The 17,437-nt window shown below is 41.5% G+C and overlaps 1 protein-coding gene across 2 annotated transcripts in view; it reads left to right on the plus strand.

The window, feature by feature from the left end:
- The first annotated feature begins 240 nt into the window (after nucleotides 1–240).
- The window catches only part of PAPLN (papilin, proteoglycan like sulfated glycoprotein), a 138,067-nt gene continuing 120,870 nt past the window's right edge, over nucleotides 241–17,437 (plus strand). For both annotated transcript variants that reach the window (XM_075330119.1, XM_075330120.1), the window contains exon 1: nucleotides 241–647. The gene's annotated coding sequence lies outside the window, so the exon portion shown is untranslated. The remainder of the gene's footprint in view (nucleotides 648–17,437) is intronic.

Raw genomic sequence — 17,437 nt, forward strand, 5'->3', positions numbered from 1 at the left:
CATTGCAAGGATGTTTGTTGGCTGATCTCTACCATGTGTGCCCGGATCACTGATTGGCAGCATGCTTTCTTATGAACGATTAACATTCCGTAGACGTTACAAATTAACATGAAAACGCTGTCCAAAAAAATAAAAAACTGCGTTGTGAAAGTGACCCTAATTTCTTTGTTTTTGTTAGATGAGGAGTGTTCTGCAATCACAGATACTTCCTCATTCTCCCCAGAGTCCTGCACAGTACAGAGCTGCCTCCAGTCCCATCTGTCTAATGTTTCACTCTGATTTCTTTTTTTCACCCAGGGCTACAATAAACTAGTGCAGTGAGTCCCACCCAGAAAGGATCTTTGTGAGTTGCTGGGAAAAGAAAAAAAAAAAAAAGCTGGGGGGTGAAAACACCTTTCTCTGCAAAGTGGAATCCACTCTCCCACAAAGCCCTGAGTGAGTTGGCTGCCTGCCTCATCTGCGCTCTTTACATTTTGGTTCTTACTAGGAAATAAGAAACTCCGCAGATCTCTGGTGTGAGACCTAAAGCACACATCTTATTGCTAGTGGACGCTTGGATTTCATCAGTAACAGGAGCCTGGGAAGTTTGGGATCAGAGGAAACGGAACAGCTGCTTTTTTCTAACTCGCCCCCCAGGCAGGCCCAAGGTAAGACGCTTATTAGTGAATACCAATGTCAGGAAAGTTACCTCGGTGCCAGACTTAGTAATGAAAACTTAGTGTGTTGTATGGGTGAATGTCTCTAAGATAATGACACGGGGATGCATATAAAATATCGGGCTTTATTGACTTTTCAAGAAATTATTTACCAGAAATATTGTCTAGTATCATGTTCTTCGTTATGCACCTACTCTCTTCTGAATGGTTCCTGTTTGTAAGGGGAGCGATGGAGAGAAAAGTGATATTGATAAGTTACATAGTAGAACATTGCAGTTCCAACATAACATTACAGTGGACCCCGGAATGGAGTAAAGATCTAAAGGCTGCTTTACACACAACGGTATTGCTAGCGATCTCGTTAGCGATGTGACATGCCCAGATCGTTGTTACGATTTGCCGAGATCATTCATAGGTCGTTTTGTAGCGGTCACACGTACACATCTCACAAACGACGCTACATCGTTCAGCGATATATTGTTTGACCAAGGCGGTCGTGTGGATGTTGTTTGTCGTTTGCAGGGTGTCAAACGTAGCAATATGTCTGCTGCGTTCCAAACGACGAACAATATTTTGAAACTGAACGACGTGTCAATGATCAACGATTTTCACCTTATTTGCGATCGTTCGGAGTCGCACGTAGGTGTCACGCAATGATGTCGCTAACGATGACGGAAATGCGTCACGAAAACCGTGACCCCGACGACCTATCGTCAGATAAATCGTAGCGTGTAAAGCCGCCTTTAGAAAACAAACCATATTCACTTACAAATTCAAAGACATTGCCAGTCCTGCTCTGGTCACTTATCAATCCTCCGAGCATCAGGCAGAATTGAAGGAAGTGGCATTTTTAATACAAGCGTCTTAATTTTCTTTTTACCTTTATATAAATCTTTACTGACCATTTTTTTTACTACATTTAACCTGCATAACATGGATAGTTATTTCCATGATAAATAATGATTTCATCCATTTAATCAGAACTTTACATTTCTGTAGATGTATTGGCCACAGTAAAGTTGTTGGCTACTTTAAATCTGAGGCTACATGTACTAAGATTGTTTATTTTTTTATGATTGTGTGCACCCCCCTTCCACAAATCACCAGTTTATGTAGTTCTACAGAAAATGGGGAGTTATGGAACAAAACATCTTAGCTCTTAGGCTGTGATCAGACAGTGCACTACTACGGCGTTTTGTTTTTATGTAGGCAAAGCCTGCTGTCTTGCCAGTGCTTGCTTTTAAAAAGTTAATTTTGCTGCATTCTTGCTCCTATTTTTAATGTGGATTATATGTTATTTGCCTGCAGTATGTGTTTTATTCACCAAAAACACAGCGTGTGAACATAGGCTTAGGTTAAAGCCAAACAGTCGGGTTTTGTTCAGGTTTTTTGATGAAGGTGTTGCTGATAAGACAAAAAAAAAATAATAAAGGTCATAACATCTGTCCTTTAGAACACACATGTGTTTTGTAGTCCAAGAATGGTTTTGAGTCTCTAGGACGGCTCGCAACTCTCTAGGACGGTTCGCGAGTCTTTAGGACGGCTCGCGACTCTTTAGGACGGCTCGTGACTCTCTAGGATGGCTTGCAACGCTCTAGGATGGCTCGTGACTCTCTAGGACGGCTCGTGACTCTCTAGGACGGCTCGTGACTCTCTAGGACGGCTCGCGACTCTCTAGGACGGCTCGCGATTCTCTAGGACGGCTCGCGACTCTTTTGGACGGCTTGTGACTCTTTTGGACGGCTCGCGACTCTTTCAAATGGCTCGCGACTCTCTAGGATGGCTCCTGACTCTTTTGAACGGCTCACGACTCTCTACGACGGCTTGCCACTCTCTAGGCCGGCTGCCGACTCTCTAGGACGGCTCCTGACTCTTTTGGACGGCTCCCGACTCTTTTGAACTGCTCGTGACTCTAGGACGGCTCGCGACACTCTCTTTTGGACAGCTCGCGACTCTCTAGGATGGCTCACGACTCTCTAGGATGCCTCGTGACTCTTTTGGACGCCTCACGACTCTCTAGGACGGCTCGTGACTCTCTAGGACGGCTCGCGACTCTCTTTTGGATGGCTCACAACTTTTCTGCAACGGACTAGTTCAGGAGACCTGTGGTCAATCCATGTATCACCTCGGAGAGTACTTTCTACTTTCTTTTCCTTTTATCATCCACACCTGGTTTTAGCTTAAAAATTACTGCAGAAAACCTGCAAAAGACCTGATTGTGTGGCTTTACAATAAGAGCTCATTCAGACAGCCGTTTTTTTCCACCTACGAGAAGAACAATCCTAGTTTCATCAGTGATTTATATTCAGAGTTTCATCAGATTTTCAATCAAATGTCATCCAGAGCTTCATCAGTTTTTCTCAAATGTTTCTCCTATCTAGCAGGCCATAAAAAATGGACAGGACTTGTATACCATTTGAGTGCTCTCCATTTTTTTCACTGACCCATAGACTTGTATTGTTGATTTTGATTCAACGCTCCGATAAATATCAGACAAGTCTCCGCGATATTACATAGATCCCACAGTCAGCAAAAAAAAAAATCACACATGTGAAGAACCATGGACTATGCGGAGTACAAGTTCTATCTGTGAAAAGCACAGAAGTTGTTTGCGAAAAATGGACGTCTGAATGAGCCCTTGGATACAAAACGTTTCTGAACCTTTTCGAGTAGAGATTAGAAGGAAGAGCTGCGCTCACCTGATCTGATTTTCTGGTACATGTGAGTTCTAATTGCTTGAATTATGTGAATTGCTGGTTACAGGATTATCTTGTTAAAAGGATTAGACTTCATGCATGGCAGAGTTGTGTGCAGGGAGCCATGGGTTATGGAACAATTCTGCCCCTGATACAATGATTCTATATTAAAAGACCGTCATACACGAGGCTAAAAGCTGCAGCATGACCTGATACAATTATTCCATAGTAGAAGACCTTCATACACGAGGCTAAAAGCTGCAGCATGGTCACTGGGTGTGAACAGAGCCTGAACGTGCACTAGAGATTACAGGTGCAGATTTGTGGATGAGATTTTTATTTTTTTGTCCATTTGTCTTAGAGAAACTCTTTATAAATTAATCAGGCCTGTAAAATTGAAATTCACAGCATGTGGATTCCCAGCAAATTTCACCCAAGGGAGAAGTACGACAAATCCAAAGCATGTCTGCAACAAAACCCAAAGCGAATTTTGCAGCAGAAGATTTTGTTGCATAAATTTCGCAGCAGATGTTTCTCATGGGAACATACCCTAAAGACAGGTTACACAATGCAATATCTATTTTTTAAGAACTCTGAGTGTACTGAGATGTCTTTAGGGGTATTTCCATATAAGACCTATAGTTGTTGGGAGGATGGGGGTTGAACCCATTTGCTGAGTCAAGATAGTTGTTAGCCACTCTCTTGTACGATAGTCTCCATTGAATTGTATGGGAGTTAGAGAAACACGGTAGCTCAGTGGTTAGCATCAAGGACAACATCTACAGGGAGTTTGTATGTTCTCTCCATGTTTGCGTGGGTTTCCTTCTGGTTCTCCAGTTTTCTCCCACACTCCAAAGACATAGTGATAGGGAATGTTGATTTTCTCATCACAGTCCCCATTGGGGCTCATGATGCCTGTAAAGCACTGTGGAATATGATGGCGAGCAAGCATAACCGATGCAAATTATGGAAAAGGGAGTAGCTTGCTCTGGGTCTTCCATTTGGGGTAGATTCTAAAGTTGAAAACTGCTGCCCCATATACAGAACTGTCTGCAGTATCCCTATTAGAATTCGTCTGTGTTTATCGTAGGTGTACAGTCAGTGTTTTACAATGACATATTATGCTCTATGGGATTAATCACATTTAGTTGTTTGGTTTGGGGGTTTTTTGCTTACCGTTCGTACAATAAATGGAGACCTGCCTTATTTTGTTCCCCCTTTCTGACCAAACTTGCCCCTATTCAAGTCAATGGAACCACAAAAGAAGTGGACTGCACAGGAATGAATCCGTGTAATGTCTGTTTTTCACAGACAGCTTGTGAGGACAAGCTTGGAAACCATCAATGTTTTTATTTGTTTTTGGGGGTTTTTTTTGCATATGACAAAAAATGAATGTGGCCTTGAGCATCAATTCCAGCTGAAAACGATGCCTCCTGCTGTTCACAAGTGGAGTTCTTGTCTGCGGAATCATGGCATACCACTCTTCTTGAAGGGCGGCCCTCAGGTCATTGAGGTTTTGGGCTACAGAGTTATGGCTTCTACACGGCGAATCAGCTGATCCAATAGGACATCTATGGGATTTTGGTCTGGAGAAAGTGAAGTGATGGCTGCTCCATTTGAGGTACTGCAGTCCCCAGCAGCCATTCCCTAATGCAGACCACGATGAGCTGCAGCATTATGATCAATGAAGATGACATTAGGCCTCTGCTGCTCATGTAGAGGCATAATGACTGATTAATGATGTTGTTCCCTTAGTACGGGCTTGCCTCTGTACCATTCACATAGTGTAGAGCCGTTCTATAGTGACTAGCCACAGCTGCCCACACTGTAACATCACCACCACCAACGGCTCGTCTGGTGACAACAGTGGCTGATGCATAGTGCTCTGCTTGATGTCTCCATCATCGTTGGTGGCCGCCATTACTGCTCAACGTCGTCCAGGGTAGATGACGCCTGTGCCTGGTGATGTGGTCAGGTATCTTTGTAGATTATCTAGCTTGCAGACCATGTTGATGTAAATGGTTTCAAATGGTCTGACATAACACTTGAGTGCCTCTCACCTCCCTTAAATGTTCCTGGAGTTGTGTGAGATTCATCATCCTTTCTGAAGGGCATTGTTCACAATGAAGCGATTATCAGTGTGGGATGTGGCCAAAGGATGTCTGCTTCTCTGCCTTTCTTTGTCTCTTCCAGTCTCTATGAATCTCTGTTGCAACCTGCTGATAATGCTCTAAGCTCAGTGGCCACTTCCGTCTGAGAAAAACCTGCGTGAAGCCTCTCAATTGCACGGTAGTGCTGATCAATTGTTAGGTGTCATCTTGGTCTTGTTTTGTCAAAACGTGAACACCATGATGAGGAGGACTGTTTAAAACCAATTCGAATTGAACTACAAAATTTATTGGGTGATTCATGGATCAAACACCTGTTGTGAATTTTGTCATTAAGCTCTTTCTTAGAGAACAGCAAAAAGTCCTGAAACAATGAACAGTTGGACATGTGCATCCAAAAGTTTAGAGAAGGTCACATTAGGATCACCTATAAAGGTTAGAAGGCATTTTAAGATCATCCTGAAATTTTACCCGAAAGCCAAATATCCCTAACTTTTTGTAAGTAGTTATTATCCATTCATTTGATTGAGTTTGGTTTTCGGCAAATGGGCAATTATTTTCCATTCATTTGAATGAGTTTGGTTTTCGGCAATATGGGCAATGATTTCTCTAAATCAGAGAACCATAAAAATGTCTGCATCAAATGTACCGTTAGACTTTCAAAATAATCAGTCTACTTTGCTCTTTTTATACACTGTAGGTTGTAGGAAAGGTAACATAAGTACGGTATATCCTATGTCATTGACTCAAGCCTCTAAGTTTAGTTTTTTGTTGTTCTACACACCATTGCGATAAGAGAAAGAATAACAGGAAATTACGTTCTTGTTGGAGAATACCAGCCCTTTCAACACTCCCATGACTTTCAATAGGTGTTGACATGTAAAAGGCTCCAAATGTTCTTTTGTGGTCAGTAATTTTTGTTTAAAAAGTTATATTTTGGTCAATCCAACATTTTCTAAAATTGTCAAGTCCTAGCTGTGCAAACAGAACACAGGGAATAAACATGTTCTATATGATCTTGTACCAAGTGGTTGATAAATCCCATTCGTAATTACTCCTAGATCTTGCCGTTGTCTTGGCTTCTCCGTTGTTTTATGTTGTGTCCTGATTTGTATTTTAGTGCAGATGTTAGAATGGAGGATTACGTGTTTGTCCTCGGGGCACTTTGTCTTGTGCTCATATATGGATGCAGTATGTAGCTTTATTTATAGAAACCACAAAATACTAGAAGTCTTTGCATTTAAAGTGATGTTCTTGCTGGGGTCCCATTGTGGTCTGATTTTCCTATAACAAGGCAAGTTAAAGATCTATGGAATGGTCTACCTAATTTTTATATGATTAGTTTTTTGTAAGATATAATGCGATCCAGTAGAAAAGAGTACTTATTAGGAATCTGATGAATTTACACACCGGATCATCGCAGAAATCCAAGACTTCTGATTTTCACACTGAAATCTGTGTGTATTCCGGCTCCTGTTGACTTCAATGAGAATATGTAGTTTATAATTTACAGATGAGTTCCACATCCACTTACATAAGCCACATACCCAAGAATGAAACTGAAACCTAGCACTTATTTACCATCTTTATCATACTCCTTCTAACTTGAGACCCCAGACTCCAAATTACAGCTGTTCCTATTAGATTCATAAGCTACTTGAGGAGAGGTCTCCCTGGTTGTCGCCATCGCTAATGCACTGGACAAGTCTTTGAATAGCGCAAGTACTTGCACAGCACAATTCGCCTACCATTGCTAGAAATCAGTCCGTGTAACTCCATGTATCCCAATACAGAGCTGTAGCGTTCAGCAGTCACAGAGAAACATTCATCTAAATAACACTATTATTTTTCTTTGTTTTCGTTTACATATTTAGAAGTACTCGGTTTCCCCAAAAAGAAGACCTACCCAAAAAAATAAGCCCTATCATAATTTTACAGGATTTTTTTTAGACTGCTTGAAATATAAGACCTACTCCAAAAAGAAGTCTTAGTTACAATCAGGGCTGGAGTTAGGGAGAGTCGAAGTGAACAATTTCTCACTGACCCCATTCTGTTAGGGACCCCAGCAGTTGTATTCCCAGGTTAAGATTGATTAAGGACCTTTGATGACTTCGCAGTTATGTAACCAGTTATAATCAAAGGTCTTTTAATTTGCAGGAGTCTAAAAGAACTGAACAGGAGACAGGCTGGTATGCAGGACTGGCATTAGTGGGAAGGGAGAGCAAACTGGGCAATTTCACCACAGGGCCCCCATTCTCCTAGGGGCCCCAGCTTTTATATCCTGATGATAGGACTGAGTAAGGACCTTTGTGACATCAAGTCATGTGACCAAAGGTCTCTTAATTGTTGGAGTCTAAAGCTGAAGACGAGATAGGCAGGTGATTATGTGTGTGCGCACACACACACACACATACACACACATACACACACACACACACACACACACACACACACATGTGTTACATCCCCTGAAAATAAATCCTAGCCTAATTTGCACTCAATAGGTATAAGCAATATTATCAAATCCTTTTTAGTAATAGGTCTGGATAATAAGCAGACTATTTGGGATATTATTTGCTCCTCTGTGTAGTAAATAGTGGACAAAAAGATTTTAGGTTAACTGAGTTTTTAGCTACTTTCAGTCAAATATGCTTTAGATGTATAGCTAATAGTGGCAATAATCTGGATGGATGCCATGGCCCCCATTCATCATAGGAACCCATTACAGAAAGTCACACAAACCACACAATATATATTCTTTTTTTTTTTAAATTTTGAGCTATACAGTTCTATAAACTGAATGTGGAGACATACCGGCCAGGAAGAGACCGGAAGAATGTTCATTTGGCTTCTGTCTGTTGAATAGCGGTCTAAGAAGATGTTGAGTCTTGTTGACATGTCCATTATGAGCTTTTCCTGACTTATACGTTCTGCTAAGTGCACAGACATCATATATGCTGAAAGAGTACATCAACACGTAACGGGACTCCAGGCTAGGAACGGCTTGGCAAAACAAAAAAATAGTAAATGTTTTGTATAGCCCAGTTACTAATATGAACAAATTGGCAAAAAGTGCCATAATCTGTAAATTGGTGGTAATTGGAAAATTTAAGAAGGATAATTACTGACTTATTTCAGTCCAACACCGAACAGCAGCTCCTCTTTGATACATAACGCCCACAATATAAATCATAAATGGTTGGCAAACCAAGTTTGTCTCCAAATTCTCCACTGGATTTATCATAAAAGAATAATTTGCTTTCATAGTTTATCACAATCTTAGAGGACTAAATATTATATCTTAAGAAAACAAACACAAATCCATGTTTGTATAAGAAAATACATTATTGTGGCTCCACGCTTCTAATTTCTTCTTAATGGGAAAGCGAGTCAAACATTGTCAAGTTCTTGTACAATAATTAAAGATCTATTTCAGTCTAAATAATTTTTAGCCCCTTATCACCACTATCGGGAAACCTTAACACTTTACTCAGATTCATCTTTTTTAATTATTAAATTGGTGCAATACCTGCCACTTCATGTTAAATCCTCAATGTTGCCGTGTTATGGCTGGAGGGGACAAAGAATTGGGGAAAAGGGGGGTTTCAAGGCAATACGTGGATTTGTGATACTCATAATGAGTACTGTCTAATATTTGCGTATGCATTCCGAATAGTGTGTGCAATGCAAGTCAATGGGGAATACTCGCAATGTAACGAGTAACCCAAATGCTGCACTGTTCGTGTGAGTAGTGAATAGTGCAGCATTCGGGTTACTCGTTACATTGGTAGTATTCCCCATTGACTTGCATTGCACACGCTATTTCGAACAAATACGCGAGTATTAGACAGTACTCGTTCCGAGTATCGCAAATCCAAGTATTTCAAAACTTGCTCATCATTACAATTAATGATTTTTTTTTGCAGTCAGACCTACATTTAATAAACATTTTTAATGGAAAGGTCCTGGAAACCGGTTTAAAGTGAATCAGTCAGCATTTTTTTGCTATATAGTCTGAGAGCAGCGTAATATAGGGCACAAGAGCCTGATTCTAGGGATCTCTCACTTATTAGGCTGTGTGTTTTAATATAATTAGTATTTTATCTCAGGAGTTTCTCTGCCGGACTAGGCACACAAGGTAAGCTAACCTGTGTATCGCCACCCCTACAACTGAATAGCAGCTTGCTGACAATTTAGTGTACACAGAAAGCTGCCCATCAGTGATCTGATCAAGGATACAGCACAGACCAAAAGTTTGGACACACCTTCTCATTCAAAGAGTTTTCTTTATTTTCAAGACTCTGAAAATTGTAGATTCACATTGAAGACATCAAGACTATGAATTAAAACATGTGGAATGAAATACTTAAAAAAAAGTGTGAAACAACTGAAAATATGTCTTATATTCTAGGTCCTTCAAAGTAGCCACCTTTTGCTTTTATTACTACTTTGCACAATCTTGGCATTCTCTTGATGAGCTTCAAGAGGTAGTCACCGGAAATGGTCTTCCAACAGTCTTGAAGCAGTTCCCAGAGATGCTTAGCACTTGTTGGCCCTTTTGCCTTCACTCTGCGGTCCAGCCAACCCCAAACCATCTCGATTGGGTTCAGGTCTGGTGACTGTGGAGGCCAGGTCATCTGGCGTAGCACCCCATCACTCTCCTTCTTAGTCAAATAGCCCTTACACAGCCTGGAGGTGTGTTTGGTGTCATTGTCCTGTTGTAAAATAAATGATGGTCCAACTAAACGCAAACCGGATGGAATAGCACGCCGCTGCAAGATGCTGTGGTAGCCATGCTGGTTCAGTATGTCTTCAATTTTGAATAAATCCCCAACAGTGTCACCAGCAAAGCCTCCCCCCCACACCATCACACCTCCTCCTCCATGCTTCACAGTGGGAACCAGCCATGTAGAGTCCATCCGTTCACCTTTTCTACAAAGACATGGTGGTTGGATCCAAAGATCTCAAATTTGAACTCATCAGACTAAAGCACAGATTTCCACTGGTCTAATGTCCATTCATTGTGTTCTTTAGCCCAAACAAGTCTCTTCTGCTTTTTGCCTGTCCTTAGCAGTGGTTTCCCAGCAGCTATTTTACCATGAAGGCCTGCTGCACAAAGTCTCCTCTTAACAGTTGTTCTAGAGATGAGAAGGTGTGTCCAAACTTTTGGTCTGTACTGTATATACAGGCTAGAAGATTTAGCTCTGCTACATCTACATAAGACAAACAAGAATTCTATCAAAACTGCACCAAGCAGTTCAGTAAGTGACACATCACTGGAATCAGGCTTTCTTGACATATATTCTAATGCTCTCAGATTATTTAACAGAAACTTGCTGACCGATTCCCTTCAAATACTGTTGTATAGATATCTTCAGAAAAAATTGGGTATGGTCTTAGGTATGCGTGGGCTCTTCAACAACAGAGCCGCTATTTTGTTTTATTAGATTCTTGTCTTGAAACCGTAGAGCCTGTGTTCTTAGATTGTCATGGGTCCCCGAAGTCTGAAGTGGACTATGTAGGAATAAGATATATTAACTTGACTTTTACCGCCAGGCTGGAATAGGCCGGTTGGGGAACGGGTGGCCCCTTTGCTGGACTGAATCCCCCATCTCTCTATATGAACAGTAGTTGAAACAATCCACTTGATTCACTATGTACATACAACGGCAGCTTCTCCTCATTCATTTAACGAAGTTTCTGATTTATTATTACATAGAAGTGTAGATCATTTGTGAATTTGGATAATTTAATATTTGCCTGCAGCTGAACAGCAGGCCCCCAGAGTCAATGTTCCTAGTGGGCCCTTGGCACTCCAGTCCGATAATATTTGCAGTTAAAAGACTTTGTTCTCAACCCCCATAGATGAAACAGAGGCCTGTTTATGATCTGGTAACCGTGGACGATCACAAAACATCCTATTAATCAGGAAAAAAATAAAACCACAAGAGTAGTTGGAAACTAAGCTGACTGCAATACCCTATTTATCAAACAACACCTCATCACTGCCGGAGAAACTTGCTACACCTCAAAGATAGAAATGAGGAATCCTAACTTGCCTCGGAGCAGTCCCCAAAGAAATAGCAAGCCCCCAACATGCAACAATGATGATGTAAGAAAACACAATACACAAAATATAGATTAGCAAATGTGAGGCCGACTTACTAGATACGACAGGACAGATAACTGATTGTGGCCAGCAAAACATTCAGACCACTGGGTCTTCCCCCACTATATCAGGTACTCTTGTGCCAGACACTTTCAAGTGAACTGCAGATATAATGGGAAGAAACAAAATCACAGAACAAACAATATTCTAAAGTGCAAATAATCTAAACATGAACAGGGAGCAAGCTCCCTTTCTTACTGGAGGAACTGCCCTCACAAAAGCAGAGAGACAGATTCTCACATACAAGAAATCAAACACAGAACCAAATGGAATAAGCAGAAACACCCTTAAGTGCAATTTCAGCAATTAAGCACAGAAAGTAGCAAACTTATCTGGAGTAGATTCAGGCACAGAATAAATTGGAGAAACTGAAGGGGAAACTCCCAGCCATCTTCAGAAGTAGCAGAAAAATAGCTACCACCGGCGGCTGCCAGGCAGAAAATGCTCTTCTAAATACACAAGACTGATCTGCAATATGACTTCCTGAATTCCCAATTAACTCCAACACCTGTCTGAGTCACAGATTCAGACTCAGCTTCATTACCATTCCTGGCCACCAGAGGGAGCTCCACACCAGCACCCACTCGGATGACTTTCACAACACAGGCTACTCCAATTGTGTCCTTCACTTTCCTGATCACTAAGGCTTGTGACTGGCTGCTTTGGTCTGATCACTAGATCACAACATCATCAGATGTGCCTTCTGATAAGCTGGGAGCCTAGAAGTTGGAACTTCACATATTCCTGGCAGAAGGCAACACAAGATTACTTGTTGTTGGTGCAGATTCCGTTGTATACAGATATTTATCATAGAATTATAGCATTGTAGAGTTGAAAGTGATCTGAAGGGCCATTGGGTCCAACCACCTGCGAGTGTAGGTTTTCCTAAATCATCCCAGCTATATGTTTATCCAGTTTCCGCTTGAAGATTTCCATTGATGGAGAGCTCACCACCTCCCGTGGTCGCCTGTTCCACTCTCTGACTGCCCTCACTGTCAGAAAGTTCTTCCTAATGTCTAATCTGAATCTCCTTCCTTTCTAATTTCATCCCGTTGCTTCTTGCACTTCCTTGTGCTAATGAAAATAGGGTGGTTCCCTCTGCACTGTGACCACCTTTCAGATATCTGTAGACCGCTATTAAGTCTCCTCTCAGCCAGCTCTCTAGTTCTTTTAGCCGGCCTTCATATGACATGGTTTGCAGACCTTCTACCATCTTGGTTGCTTTTCTCTGGACTTGCTCCAATATATAGATGTCTTTCTTGAACTGGGGCGCCTAGATCTGCACACAGTATTCCAGGTGTGGTCTGACCAGGGCAAAAAGGTTCTAATTATTATCTGTTGTCAATCAGTTTTCTTACATTAAACAATCAGGGCTTATTGAGGACTGATGGGCAAAAGGTGGAGCTGAATGGGGAGTGCCAACCATTTCTTTTTGTACTGGTTGCCTGACGGATATACCACCTGGATTGTCCTCTTGGCACTGATAGAAGAAATATGCTTGGTGGGAAATCCTTTTGTAGTTTTCTGAAAACCGAAGAGCTTAGCAGAAAAATCTTGGACAGAAGTTCGTTGGACAAACATCGCTCTGTGTCAAGTCAACAAAATTCTCTTTGCATTTGGATCTTTATGTTTTTTGTACAATGATTATGCTTGTTTGATCAGTCTTTTTACTTGTGCCAACATATGTTGTTTTATCTCTAGAATATCTTTGTTATGCTGTAACATATGATGGCTGCTAACTTTACTGCTCATGTTTACATATTCTATCTGGCAAAGCAGAGATGACTTGCTGGGATTTCCATATCTTGCATTGAAACAGCTGTATGGGAACGGGAATAAATGAATCTATGACTTTACACTAGATCAGTACTATACCAGCATGTCTGCATGCACAGACGGTGATGGGCTGGTTACGGTACACTCTATAATTGTATAATTTGTTATAGAGTCTAGAGAATTTTTAATAAATTACCAATAGCAAAGTTTTTTTATTTTTACAAGCTGTTTGCACTTTTATCCATTTCAGAAAACAGACAACCCTTTTAAGAAATATTGCATAATCATGGCCATTCTAATGTGTATGATGGCAGCTCAATAGTCATTGAAGTTGATTGCAATGTGTGCATGCAGGGCTCTTCTTTCTGGCATTGGTAATAGTTCAAGCTTTGTCTCTTTAGCCGCTTGTGCCAGAACAGGTGAGTACCAAAGATCTTCCAGTTATATTATATAGAACATAACTGAAAGATCTTTGGTACTCACCTGTTCCGGCACAAGCGTTGAGTGTGGTTCCCTTCTCCCATGGCAGCCTCTCTTTGCAGTAGTCCACACCAGGTTTCTCAAGTATCCAGCAGAACTCCTCTGACATCTTCAAACTAGGCCCTTTAAACCCTTCACGACGTTGAACGTACTGGTACGTCCAAGGTTGTCTCCCTGGCGTTGATGGAGGCTTGAACGCTGAACCCACATCTTTCCCTACAGATCTGATCAGGCGTGGGTGGATTTGAGATCCGCCCACTGTTGTTAACCAGTTAAATGCCACTGTCAATCTCTGACAGCGGGATTTAAAACATGCCAGCAAGGAGCCAGTCATTCCCCACCCCCATCGGCAGCCCCAAGACGTGATCGCAGGGTACCAATGGGCTGTCTTGACAGATGGGCAGCTGATGACCCCTGTATATATCATGACAAACTTAATGTGAACACCTGCTGCAAGCCGGCTTTTATAGGAGATTGTGATTTTTGCTTTACTGCTGTTGATGCTGATGCCCTGTTTAGTACAGTACAAGCAAGTCAACGATCGCAGCTTTAAGTCCCCTATGGCCCCTAGTAAATACAGTGGAACCTCAGTTTACGAGTAACCCGGTTTGCGAGTATTTCGCTATACAAGCAAAGCTTGCTGTAAATTTGTAACTCAGTTTACGAGCACGCTTTGCCGTACGAGCAAATACTCACCGCACACACTTCCGGTTCCATACTTTCACCGCTCTCTGACCCGCTCTTGCAGTCCGCATAAACGCACACAAACACGCATGCATACATATTATGCTCACTTTACCATACGTTCCATCGCCGACCTCCCAGTTCTTTTAGTCCGCAGGTACAAGACGTGTATCTGGTAACCATCGCGACAATGGAGGAACTTCCGCTGTCAGCCGCATCTCAAAGGCAGCGCGCTGGCCAATCAGAGACAAGCGGCTCCTGCCTTTGACGTCAACGCTCTGGCAGTGGAAGGTCCGGCATCGGTCGCGATGGTTACCCGATACACATCCTGTACCGGCGAACTACAAGAACCAGGAGGCCGGTGAGGGATTGGAAGGTAAGGTGAGCACGTGACCGGAGGCACGTACATGTGAAAGAGGCCTAATATTGAAACTCCAGAAATGGGGACTAGGGAAACTATATGCATATGGAAAACAGTAATTTTAAATGGTATATTTTCTAAATGGGTCAGCAGTGGTCTACTGCAATGATCTGTGCTAGGATCAATTCTTTTTAATATTAATCCCATCCACAAGGTTATTAATAAAGTATCAGTATTTGATGATGGCATCAAGCTATGTAGGATATTAAAAACTGACCTTGATCGTACAATATTACAAAAAGATCTGGATAAGATGTCAGAATGGGCAGACACTTGGCAATTGAGATTTAATGTTGATAATTGTAAAGTAATGCTCCTAGGAGAGAGTAATCCTATAGCTGCATATACTCTGGACTACAGAACAGGAGAAAGGACTTGGAGATTCTGGTAACCGTACTCAATGTCAAGCAGCAGCTGCAAAAGCAAACAAGATTTTAGGGTGTAGAAAAAGAGATTAGATCCTGTGATCCCAACGTATTGTTACCCCTCTATAAGTCACTTGTAAGGCCACATCTGGGACATGGGATCCAGTTTTGGGCTCCACATTTTAAACAGAATATTCGGAAGTTAGTCAGTTCAAATGTCGGCAACTAGATAGCAATGGAAGGCCTCCCATGTGATGAAAGGTTGGAAAAGTTGGGCTTCTTTAATTTAGAAATAAAGACGTCTCAGAGATCTCCTTATTATGTATAAGTACATGTGTGGTCAATACAAAGGACTGGCTCATGACTTATTCCTTCCAAAGACAATACTAAGGACCAGGGGGCACTCGCTATGGGTAGAAGAAAGGCGATTCCGGCAGCTAAATAGGAAACGGTTCTTTACAGTTGGAGTAGTCAGACTGTGGAATGCCCTACCACAAGAGGGAGTAAGGGCAGACACTTTTAAAAAGGGGGGGCTGGATGATTTCCTCAGCAAAAATGTGAGTTATAGTTAATTTAGTAACAAATAATGATGAAGAAAAGTTGAACTTGATGGAACTAAGGTTCCTTCAACTTACGGTATGTAGCCATTGAACTTCCACAATATATTAGACTGCATTTATGTGATTAACACTGGTTCCCTACCAGAAGATGCCAGTTTTCTATATTGCTATTGTTCTTGTGAGAATCCTTACAGCTGGCTGTGCGTCGTCTGTGCTACCTGCTCTCCTTGTTTGTCTGCTCTCGTGCATACCCTGCTGTCCTGGTCTTTGCACCTGATCTTCTGTCCACACCCACATCACTGCACAGTCAGTGCATTCTCTAGGCCTTAGGTCAGGGTGAGCAGTACGGACCGGAGGTGATGATGCAGCAGGAATGCATTTTGCTGTAAAGACAATATAATTTCTGCATTTGTTACATTGCGTTTTTATTTGGAGGTTGAAAAAAAATTATTTAAAAGAAAATTGTCAATCCTTCCTAAACTTCCATATTGCAAACATCCCATATTTCTATACTAGGTAAGGAATTTTTCATGTCCTTGTAATATTTGCACAAAAAAAATTATCTGAACACATTTCTTCGTGTTTTCTGTAGGGATTGCAGCGGTGGCATGTACACTAATAAACCAGTTATATGTACGATATTCTATACTACCAATATGATAAATGGCACTTAAGCTAGCTCTCATTTTTTTCCATCACTTGTTAGGTTCGTAGACCATAATTAATAGTAATGTGACATCAGCAAAAGACATAGGGTTTTTTTTATGAGTGTAATCAGGTTTTTCAAATAACAAAACATTTCTACTGACAGCAGATAATACAGGATCCACCATTCACAATGGGAGACAGTCAGGTCACCTTTACCCATCATTTATTGAGCATTGCTCAGACAATGCTTTTATAGAATGAATAGGTTTGAGTCAGTCTAATGCTGCTAATGTTCATGTGCAGAACAGGAAGTAGGAGTATAATCATAATTTGTAAGAAAAAGACCTCGCCTCTCCTCGTGTAGGTGCTCTGGAGAAAATCAGTCAGTAAAAAATGGGATAACTCCGGCACACTACTAATTTCCCATAAGAATCAAGGAGACATAGTAAATTGAAAAAATCTTTTTTTCTTTTATTTTGCTTGTGAGATAGTGAAGAAAGTGCTGTACATAGGTCCGCCGACATTTCGGCTAATAGGCCTTCTTCAGGTCGGACAAAACTGGAGAGCAGCAGGAGATGAAGCAGTAGAAGTAAAAGTAGATATACTAGACCGTATGTTTGAACAGCGGGGTGAACGCTGTTATACACAGGAAAATCTGTGTAGTTCTAATGAGAGTAGTGGGTCACTCTCTTGTCAGTAGGGAAAAAATGACTATAGTGTTCCTCTGGTAGCCGTAGTGTGACTACCAGAAAATAAATGTAGGGGGTCACCAAGCTTCGTCAAACATGACCAGAGACCTGTGTTGAGGCAAGCTTCCAGCACGCTTTAATGTACAGAGATAATTATGCTTCCATGTTCTATGTATACTGTCAAT

Source organism: Anomaloglossus baeobatrachus, chromosome 12 (genome assembly GCF_048569485.1).
Source record: "Anomaloglossus baeobatrachus isolate aAnoBae1 chromosome 12, aAnoBae1.hap1, whole genome shotgun sequence".
Taxonomy (NCBI): domain Eukaryota; kingdom Metazoa; phylum Chordata; class Amphibia; order Anura; family Aromobatidae; genus Anomaloglossus; species Anomaloglossus baeobatrachus.